The sequence below is a fragment of the Daphnia magna genome, unplaced genomic scaffold (assembly GCF_020631705.1).
Source record: "Daphnia magna isolate NIES unplaced genomic scaffold, ASM2063170v1.1 Dm_contigs448, whole genome shotgun sequence".
NCBI lineage: Eukaryota > Metazoa > Arthropoda > Branchiopoda > Diplostraca > Daphniidae > Daphnia > Daphnia magna.
The window spans coordinates 25,433-36,616 of record NW_025533332.1 but is presented as its reverse complement, the minus strand read 5'-3'; positions in this window follow the sequence as shown (position 1 = coordinate 36,616).

Genomic DNA, 11,184 nt, shown 5'->3' with positions numbered 1-11,184 from the left:
GTGAATACACTGTTATACCATGAGTTTTTACTTCTATATGTAAACTGCATGGAATATACTTGTATTCAATGTGAATACACTGTTATACCATGAGTTTTTAGTTCTATATGTAAACAGCATCAAATATACTTGTATTCAATGTGAATACACTGTTATACCATGAGTTTTAATTCTTCTATATGTAAACAGCATCAAATATACTTGTATTCAATGTGAATACACTGTTATACCATGAGTTTTTACTTCTATATGTAAACTGCATGGAATATACTTGTATTCAATGTGAATACACTGTTATACCATGAGTTTTTAGTTCTATATGTAAACAGCATCAAATATACTTGTATTCAATGTGAATACACTGTTATACCATGAGTTTTTAGTTCTATATGTAAACTGCATGGAATATACTTGTATTCAATGTGAATACACTGTTATACCATGAGTTTTTAGTTCTATATGTAAACTGCATGGAATATACTTGTATTCAATGTGAATACACTGTTATACCATGAGTTTTTACTTCTATATGTAAACTGCATGGAATATACTTGTATTCAATGTGAATACACTGTTATACCATGAGTTTTTAGTTCTATATGTAAACAGCATCAAATATACTTGTATTCAATGTGAATACACTGTTATACCATGAGTTTTTACTTCTATATATAAACTGCATGGAATATACTTGTATTCAATGTGAATACACTGTTATACCATGAGTTTTTACTTCTATATGTAAACTGCATGGAATATACTTGTATTCAATGTGAATACACTGTTATACCATGAGTTTTTAGTTCTATATGTAAACAGCATCAAATATACTTGTATTCAATGTGAATACACTGTTATACCATGAGTTTTTAGTTCTATATGTAAACAGCATCAAATATACTTGTATTCAATGTGAATACACTGTTATACCATGAGTTTTTACTTCTATATGTAAACTGCATGGAATATACTTGTATTCAATGTGAATACACTGTTATACCATGAGTTTTTACTTCTATATGTAAACTGCATGGAATATACTTGTATTCAATGTGAATACACTGTTATACCATGAGTTTTTAGTTCTATATGTAAACAGCATCAAATATACTTGTATTCAATGTGAATACACTGTTATACCATGAGTTTTTACTTCTATATGTAAACTGCATGGAATATACTTGTATTCAATGTGAATACACTGTTATACCATGAGTTTTTACTTCTATATGTAAACTGCATGGAATATACTTGTATTCAATGTGAATACACTGTTATACCATGAGTTTTTACTTCTATATGTAAACTGCATGGAATATACTTGTATTCAATGTGAATACACTGTTATACCATGAGTTTTTACTTCTATATATAAACAGCATGGAATATACTTGTATTCAATGTGAATACACTGTTATACCATGAGTTTTTAGTTCTATATGTAAACAGCATCAAATATACTTGTATTCAATGTGAATACACTGTTATACACCATGAGTTTTTACTTCTATATGTAAACTGCATGGAATATACTTGTATTCAATGTGAATACACTGTTATACCATGAGTTTTTAGTTCTATATGTAAACTGCATGGAATATACTTGTATTCAATGTGAATACACTGTTATACCATGAGTTTTTACTTCTATATGTAAACTGCATGGAATATACTTGTATTCAATGTGAATACACTGTTATACCATGAGTTTTTACTTCTATATGTAAACTGCATGGAATATACTTGTATTCAATGTGAATACACTGTTATACCATGAGTTTTTAGTTCTAATATGTAAACTGCATGGAATATACTTGTATTCAATGTGAATACACTGTTATACCATGAGTTTTTACTTCTTATATGTAAACTGCATGGAATATACTTGTATTCAATGTGAATACACTGTTATACCATGAGTTTTTACTTCTATATGTAAACTAGCATGGAATATACTTGTATTCAATGTGAATACACTGTTATACCATGAGTTTTTACTTCTATATGTAAACTGCATGGAATATACTTGTATTCAATGTGAATACACTGTTATACCATGAGTTTTTACTTCTATATGTAAACTGCATGGAATATACTTGTATTCAATGTGAATACACTGTTATACCATGAGTTTTTAGTTCTATATGTAAACAGCATCAAATATACTTGTATTCAATGTGAATACACTGTTATACCATGAGTTTTTACTTCTATATGTAAACTGCATGGAATATACTTGTATTCAATGTGAATACACTGTTATACCATGAGTTTTTAGTTCTATATGTAAACTGCATGGAATATACTTGTATTCAATGTGAATACACTGTTATACCATGAGTTTTTACTTCTATATGTAAACTGCATGGAATATACTTGTATTCAATGTGAATACACTGTTATACCATGAGTTTTTACTTCTATATGTAAACTGCATGGAATATACTTGTATTCAATGTGAATACACTGTTATACCATGAGTTTTTACTTCTATATGTAAACTGCATGGAATATACTTGTATTCAATGTGAATACACTGTTATACCATGAGTTTTTAGTTCTATATGTAAACAGCATCAAATATACTTGTATTCAATGTGAATACACTGTTATACCATGAGTTTTTACTTCTATATGTAAACTGCATGGAATATACTTGTATTCAATGTGAATACACTGTTATACCATGAGTTTTTAGTTCTATATGTAAACAGCATGAAATATACTTGTATTCAATGTGAATACACTGTTATACCATGAGTTTTTAGTTCTATATGTAAACTGCATGGAATATACTTGTATTCAATGTGAATACACTGTTATACCATGAGTTTTTACTTCTATATGTAAACTGCATGGAATATACTTGTATTCAATGTGAATACACTGTTATACCAGAGTTTTTACTTCTATAAAACGCATGGAATATACTTGTATTCAATGTGAATACACTGTTAACTACCATGAGTTTTTAGTTCTATATGTAAACAGCATCAAATATACTTGTATTCAATGTGAATACACTGTTATACCATGAGTTTTTAGTTCTATATGTAAACAGCATGAAATATACTTGTATTCAATGTGAATACACTGTTATACCATGAGTTTTTAGTTCTATATGTAAACAGCATCAAATATACTTGTATTCAATGTGAATACACTGTTATACCATGAGTTTTTAGTTCTATATGTAAACAGCATCAAATATACTTGTATTCAATGTGAATACACTGTTATACCATGAGTTTTTACTTTATATATGTAAACTGCATGGAATATACTTGTATTCAATGTGAATACACTGTTATACCATGAGTTTTTAGTTCTATATGTAAACAGCATGAAATATACTTGTATTCAATGTGAATACACTGTTATACCATGAGTTTTTATTCTATATGTAAAATGAAATAACTTGTATTCAATGTGAATACACTGTTATACCATGAGTTTTTACTTCTATATGTAAACTGCATGGAATATACTTGTATTACAATGTGAATACACTGTTATACCATGAGTTTTTACTTCTATATGTAAACTGCATGGAAATATACTTGTATTCAATGTGAATACACTGTTATACCATGAGTTTTTACTTAGTTCTATATGTAAACAGCATCAAATATACTTGTATTCAATGTAAATACACTGTTATACCATGAGTTTTTACTTCTATATGTAAACTGCATGGAATATACTTGTATTCAATGTGAATACACTGTTATACCATGAGTTTTTACTTCTATATGTAAACTGCATGGAATATACTTGTATTCAATGTGAATACACTGTTCTATACCATGAGTTTTTAGTTCTATATGTTAAACAGCATCAAATATACTTGTATTCAATGTGAATACACTGTTATACCATGAGTTTTTACTTCTATATAGTAAACTGCATGGAATATACTTGTATTCAATGTGAATACACTGTTATACCATGAGTTTTTAGTTCTATATGTAAACTGCATGGAATATACTTGTATTCAATGTGAATACACTGTTATACCATGAGTTTTTACTTCTATATGTAAACTGCATGGAATATACTTGTATTCAATGTGAATACACTGTTATACCATGAGTTTTTACTTCTATATGTAAACTGCATGGAATATACTTGTATTCAATGTGAATACACTGTTATACCATGAGTTTTTTAGTTCTATATGTAAACAGCATCAAATATACTTGTATTCAATGTGAATACACTGTTATACCATGAGTTTTTACTTCTATATGTAAACTGCATGGAATATACTTGTATTCAATGTGAATACACTGTTATACCATGAGTTTTTAGTTCTATATGTAAACTGCATCAGGAATATACTTGTATTCAATGTGAATACACTGTTATACCATGAGTTTTTACTTCTATATGTAAACTGCATGGAATATACTTGTATTCAATGTGAATACACTGTTATACCATGAGTTTTGACTTCTATATGTAAACTGCATGGAATATACTTGTATTCAATGTGAATACACTGTTATACCATGAGTTTTTACTTCTATATGTAAACTGCATGGAATATACTTGTTTTCAATGTGAATACACTGCTATACCATGAGTTTTTAGTTCTATATGTAAACAGCATCACAATATACTTGTATTCAATGTGAATACACTGTTATACCATGAGTTTTTACTTCTATATGTAAACTGCATGGAATATACTTGTATTCAATGTGAATACACTGTTATACCATGAGTTTTTACTTCTATATGTAAACAGCATGAAATATACTTGTATTCAATGTGAATACACTGTTATACCATGAGTTTTTACTTCTATATGTAAACTGCATGGAATATACTTGTATTCAATGTGAATACACTGTTATACCATGAGTTTTTACACTTCTATATGTAAACTGCATGGAATATACTTGTATTCAATGTGAATACACTGTTATACCATGAGTTTTTAGTTCTATATGTAAACAGCATCAAATATACTTGTATTCAATGTGAATACACTGTTATACCATGAGTTTTTAGTTCTATATGTAAACAGCATCAAATATACTTGTATTCAATGTGAATACACTGTTATACCATGAGTTTTTAGTTCTATATGTAAACAGCATCAAATATACTTGTTTTCTATGTGAATACACTGCTATACCATGAGTTTTTAGTTCTATATGTAAACAGCATCAAATATACTTGTATTCAATGTGAATACACTGTTATACCATGAGTTTTTACTTCTATATGTAAACTGCATGGAATATACTTGTATTCAATGTGAATACACTGTTATACCATGAGTTTTTACTTCTATATGTAAACAGCATGAAATATACTTGTATTCAATGTGAATACACTGTTATACCATGAGTTTTTACTTCTATATGTACTAGTATACGGCGGCCCGTCCCAGGACGGTAATAGGTGAAGTCTAGTATTCAGTGTCTGCTGTGCATTTAGTCGACTTATACTTTTATTGTCTGCTGCACGTTAGTTGAGTTATAATTGTATTGTCTGCTGCACGTTAGTTGAGTTATACTTGTATTGTCTGCTGCAAGTTAGTCGACTTTTACTTTAATACCCCTTATACTTTTTACACCTTAATCTACTTTAAGCCTCTTAATCCATGTAAAGTCGCTTAATCCACGTTAAACCACTTCATCCATGTTAAGCCACCTAATCTTCTTACGATTTATTAATCACTTTCAGCCCATTAATCCACGCATTGTCAAGTCGTACCACTCATACACGTACCAAACAATGGAGGGAAAACCAATCACGGTTTAGCGCACTTGGGAATTTCCCCCAAGGCCATGCCCGTGCTCCTTTCTTGGTCCTTTACTTGCAGATTAAGTGTCCTACCAATGCCCGTCGTTTCCAACCAGTCCGCGGGTCTCGCCCTGCCTCTCGCTCTGCCCGTAGGTCTACACCTGCCCGCCGTTTTCCCCAGTCCGTCCTTTTACCCGCTCTGTCCACGAAAATTTGAAAGAAAAAGGTTAAGCCTAACCGGCGGCAGTTCGAACCCTTTTCAGGTGGTCGACCTTTTTCCAGGTAGAAAAAGTTACGTGAACCCTCTCGAATCGAACCAATGGAAGCACATGCACTGGAACAAAAGGGTACAATCTCTTAATGGTGTTGGAACGCACTCAATTGAGCTGTTAAGAAAAAAAATTTAATGATGGTTCTTTGAGGGATAAGAAAAGAAATGGTGTCTAAAGGTTGTTGGAACGCAGTCAATAGACATGTTAAGAAAACATGAATTGGTGCTTGTTTGGATGCAACAGGGAACGGTCTCTTAAGGAGTTGTAAGAACTCAATGAATTGGGGCTTGTTTGGGGGGATGCAAAAGGGAACGGTCTCTGAAAAGTGTTGGAATGTAGTCAACACAGCTGGTGAAAACACAATGAAATGGGGCCTGTTTGAAGAATGTAAAAAGTAATGGTCTCTGAAAATATTTGGAATGCAGTCAATGGAGCTGGTGAAAACACAGTGAATTGGGGCTTGTTTGAAGGAAGCTAAAAGGGAAGGATCTCTGAAAAGTGCTGGAATGCAGCCAACAGAGGTAGTGGAACCAAAATCAATTGGGGCTCGTTTTAAGGATGCAAAAGAGAACGGTCTCTAAAACTGTTGGAATGCAATCAATAGACCTGGTGAAAACAATGAATTGGGGCTTGCTTGGGGGGATGCAAAAGGGAACGTTCTCTGAAAAGTGTTGGAATGTAGTCAACACAGCTGGTGAAAACACAATGAAATGGGGTCTGTTTGAAGAATGTAAAAAGTAACGGTCTCTAAAAATATTTGGAATGCAGTCAATGGAGCTGGTGAAAACACAGTGAATTGGGGCTTGTTTGAGGTAAGCTAAAAGGGAACGATCTCTGAAAAGTGCTGGAATGCAGCCAACAGAGGTGGTGGAACCAAAATCAATTGGGGTTTGTTTTAAGGATGCAAAAGGGAACGGTCTCTAAAAGTGTTGGAATGCAATCAATGGACCTGGTGAAAACAATGAATTGGGGCTTGTTTGGGGGGATGCAAAAGGGAACGGTCTCTTAAAAGTGTTGGAACGCAGTCAATGGAGCTGTTGAGAACAGTATCCAATAGCTGTGGTTTGAGGACTGCAAAAGGGAACTGTCTCTGAAGATTGTTGGAACACAGTCAATGGAGCTGGAGAAAACAAAATGAATTGGGGCTTGTTTGAGGGATGCAAAAGGGAACGGTCTCTCAAAGGTGTTGGAATGCAGTCAAAGAAGCTCATCAGAATACAATGAATTGGTGGTTGTTTGAGGGATGCAAAAGGGAACGGTCTCTTAAAAGTGTTGGAACGCAGTCAGTGGAGTAGTTGTGAACAAAATGCAATTATGGTTGTTTGAGAGGTGAAAAAGGGAACGGTCTCTTAAAAGTGTTGGAACGCAGTCAGGGGAGCTGTTGAGAACAGTATCCAATAGTTGTTGGTTGAGGGATGCAAAAGGGAACGGTCTCTTAAAAGTGTTGGAACGCAGTCAGTGGAGCAGTTGTGAACAAAATGCAATGATGGTTGTTTGAGAGGTGAAAAAGGGAACGGTCTCTTAAAAGTGTTGGAACGCAGTCAGGGGAGCTGTTGAGAACAGTATCCAATAGCTGATGGTTGAGGGATGCAAAAGGGAATGGTCTCTTAAAAGTGTTGGAACGCTGTAAATGGAGCTGTTGAGAACAAAATGCAATGATGGTTGTTTGAGAGGTGATAAAGGGAACGGTCTCTTAAAAGTGTTGGAACGCAGCCAACAGAGGTGGTGGAACCAAAATCAATTGGGGTTTGTTTTAAGGATGCAAAAGAGAACGTTCTCTAAAAGTGTTGGAATGCAATCAATAGACCTGGTGAAAACAATGAATTGGGGCTTGTTTGGGGGGATGCAAAAGGGAACGGTCTCTGAAAAGTGTTGGAATGCAGTCAACACAGCTGGTGAAAACAGAATGAAATGGGGCTTGTTTGAAGAAGGTGAAAGGGAACGTTGTCTAAAGGGTGTTGGAATGCAGTCCATGGGGCTGATGGAAACACAATGAATTGGGGCTTGGTAGAGGATGCAAAAAAGAACAGTCCCTGAAAAGTGTTGGAATGCAGTCAACGGAGCTGGTGGAAGCAAAATCAATTGGTGTTTGTTTAAAGGATGCAAAGTGGAACGGTTTCTGAAAGTTGATGGAATGCAGTCAACTGAGCTGGTGAAAAACCAGGAATTGGGGCCTGTTTGAGGGTTGCAATAGAGAACGTTCTCTGAAGTGTGGTGATTTCAAGTCAATGGAGCTGGTGAGGAAACAGTAAATTGGAGCTTTCTTGAGAGATGCAAAATGGAACGGTCTCTAAAAAGTGTTGGAATGCAGAATAAGGAGCTGGTGGAAACAAATTAATTTGGGACTGTTTAAAGGATGCAAAAGAGAATGTTCTCTAATAGTGTCTGGTGGATGCAAAATGGGACGGTCTCATAAGGTGGAGTTTGGGACACAGCAAATGGAGCTGTCAACCAAAACAATGAATTGGTGGTTGTTTCAGGGCTGTCAAATGGAACGGTCTCTTGAGTTAGTTATGAAACACAGACAATGACAACGACAGGCAATGAAAGCAATGAATTGTTGTTTGTTTTGGGGCTGCAGTCTCTTCAAAATAGAACGTTACCAACGGACCTGTTGGAAAATAATTGTTAATTGGTGGTGTAATTGGTTATTCAGCGTGTATATAATCTTATTACCGTTGACGTGAAGGCTGTGTGCTGTGCATATGGTTGACGTCGGCCATTATGGTGGAGTCGGGGTAGATGAAATGCGGAGTGCGGTGTGGGGAATAGCTACAGTGTAGAAAAGCGGAAAGAGGGAAAAGGTTAAGCATAGCTGGCGGCAGGTCGAACCCTTTTCAGGTAGTCGAACTTTTTCGCAGGTAGAAAAAAAGCACGTGACGGCAGTTGGACCAATGGTAAAAGGGACGTAAAAGTGAAAGGAAAAGGTTAAGCCTAGCTGGCGGCAGGTCGAACCCTTTTGCAGGTAGTCGAACCTTTTCGCAGGTAGAAAAAAAGCACGTGACGCCGTCCAACCAATGGCAGCGTGCGCCTACACGACCTTGAACGGACAAACAAACACACAGACAGATTCACAAACAAACTCCGCCCACAAAGTACCCTTGGGTTTTTATAAAGGTAGGAGACTAGTATACGGCGGCCCGTCCCAGGACGGTAATAGGTGAAGTCTAGTATTTAGTCGAACCTGTCCTTAAGCCCCTTAATCCACTTAAAAACCCTTAATCCACTTAAAGCCCCTTAATCCACTTAAAGCTTCTTAATCCATGTTAAGCTGTTTAATCCACGTAAAGCCCCTTTGTCTACTTTCAACTTATTAATCCACTTAAAGGCCCCTTAATCCATGTTAAGCCGCTGAATCCACGTAAAGAAACTTAATCTTCTTACCAACTTAATGATCCACTTGTATCCTCTTAATCTATGGTTAGCCGCTTAATCTACTAACAATTTATTAATCCACTTTAAGCCCCTTAATCCACGCATTGTCAAGTCGTACCACTCATACACGTAACAAACCATGTAGGAAAAACAAATCACAGTTGAGCGCACTTGGGAACTGCCTCCAAGGCCATGCTTCTTACTTGGTTCTTTACTTGCAGTTTTTCTGCTTTACCAATGCCCGTCCCCTGCCCGTCGTTTCCAACCTGTCCGTTGTTTCGCCCTGCCCGTGGATCTCGCCCTGCCCGCGGATCTCGCCCTGTTTTCCCCAGTTCGTCTTTTTACCCGCACTGTCCGCGGAAATTGGAAAGAAAAAGATTAAGCCTAGCTGGTGGCAGTTCGAACCCTTTTCAAGTAGTCGACCTTTTTCCAGGTAGTCGACCTTTTTCCAGGCAGCAAAACTTACGTGAACCCTTTCGAACCAATGGAAGCAAGCCCACTGGAAAAAAGGGAACACTCTCTTAATGGTGTTGGAACGCAGTCAATTGAGCTGTCAAGAAAAAAATGTCAATATTAGCGCGCGCACAACAATAGTTCCCCGGAAAAACAAACAGACAGATACACAAACAAATCCCTCCCACAAATACCCTTTGCGCATTAATAGAAGTAGTAGACGATGCTTGTCCTCTGCCCGTCGTTTCAAACCTGTTATTTGTTTCCGCCATTCCCGCTGGTCTCGCCCTGCCCGCCGTTTTCCTACGTCCGTCCTTTTACGCACCCTGTCCGCGCTAATTCCAAAGAAAAATGTGAAGCCTAATCGGCGGCAGTTCAAATCCTTTTCAGGTGGTTGACCTTTTTCCAGATAGTCAACCTTTTTCCAGGCAGACAAAAGTTACGTGAACCCTATCGAACCGATGGAAGCGCGCGCACTGGAACAAAAGGGAACAATCTCTTAATGGTGTTGGAACGCAGTCAATTGAGCTGTTAAGAAAAAAAATGCAATGGTGGTTCTTTGAGGGATGAAAAAAGGAAATGGTGTCTAAAGGTTGTTGGAACGAAGTCAATAGACTTATTAAGAAAACATGAATTGGTGCTTGTTTGAAGGATGCAAGAGAGAACAATCTCTAAAGGAGTTGTAAGAACTCAATGAATTGGTGGTTGTTTGAGGGATGCAAAAGGAAAAGGTCTCTCAAGTATGTTGGAGTGCAGTAAATGGATCTGTTGAGCACAAAGAATAGGTGGTTGTTTGAGGGATGCAAAAGGAAACAGTCTCAATGGTGTTGGAATGCAGTCAAAGGAGCTGTCCAAATACCATAAATTGGTACTCGTTTAGAACCGCAAAAAGGAATGATCTCTTAATTAGTTGTAAGTACTCAATGAATTGGTGGTTGTTTGAGGGATGCAAAAAGGAACAGTCTATGAAAAGTTCTGGAACGCAGTAAATGGAGCTGTTGGGAACAAAATGGATTGGTGCTTGTTTTAAGGGATGCAAAAGGGAACGGTCTCTTAATATTAATGAATAGCAGTCAAAAGAGCTGCCCAGAACACAATGTAATAGTGGTTGTTTGAGGACTGAAAAAGGGAATGGTTTCTTCAAAGTGTTGAAACACAGTCAGTGGAGATGTTTAGAACAAAATGCAGTGGTGGTTGTTTGAGGAATGCAAATGGAAACGGTCTCTTAAAAGTGTTGGAACGCAGTCAGTGGAGCTGTTAGGAATACCATGAATTGTTGCTTGGTTTAAGGGATGCAAAAGGGAACAGTTTCTTAATGGTGGTGGAA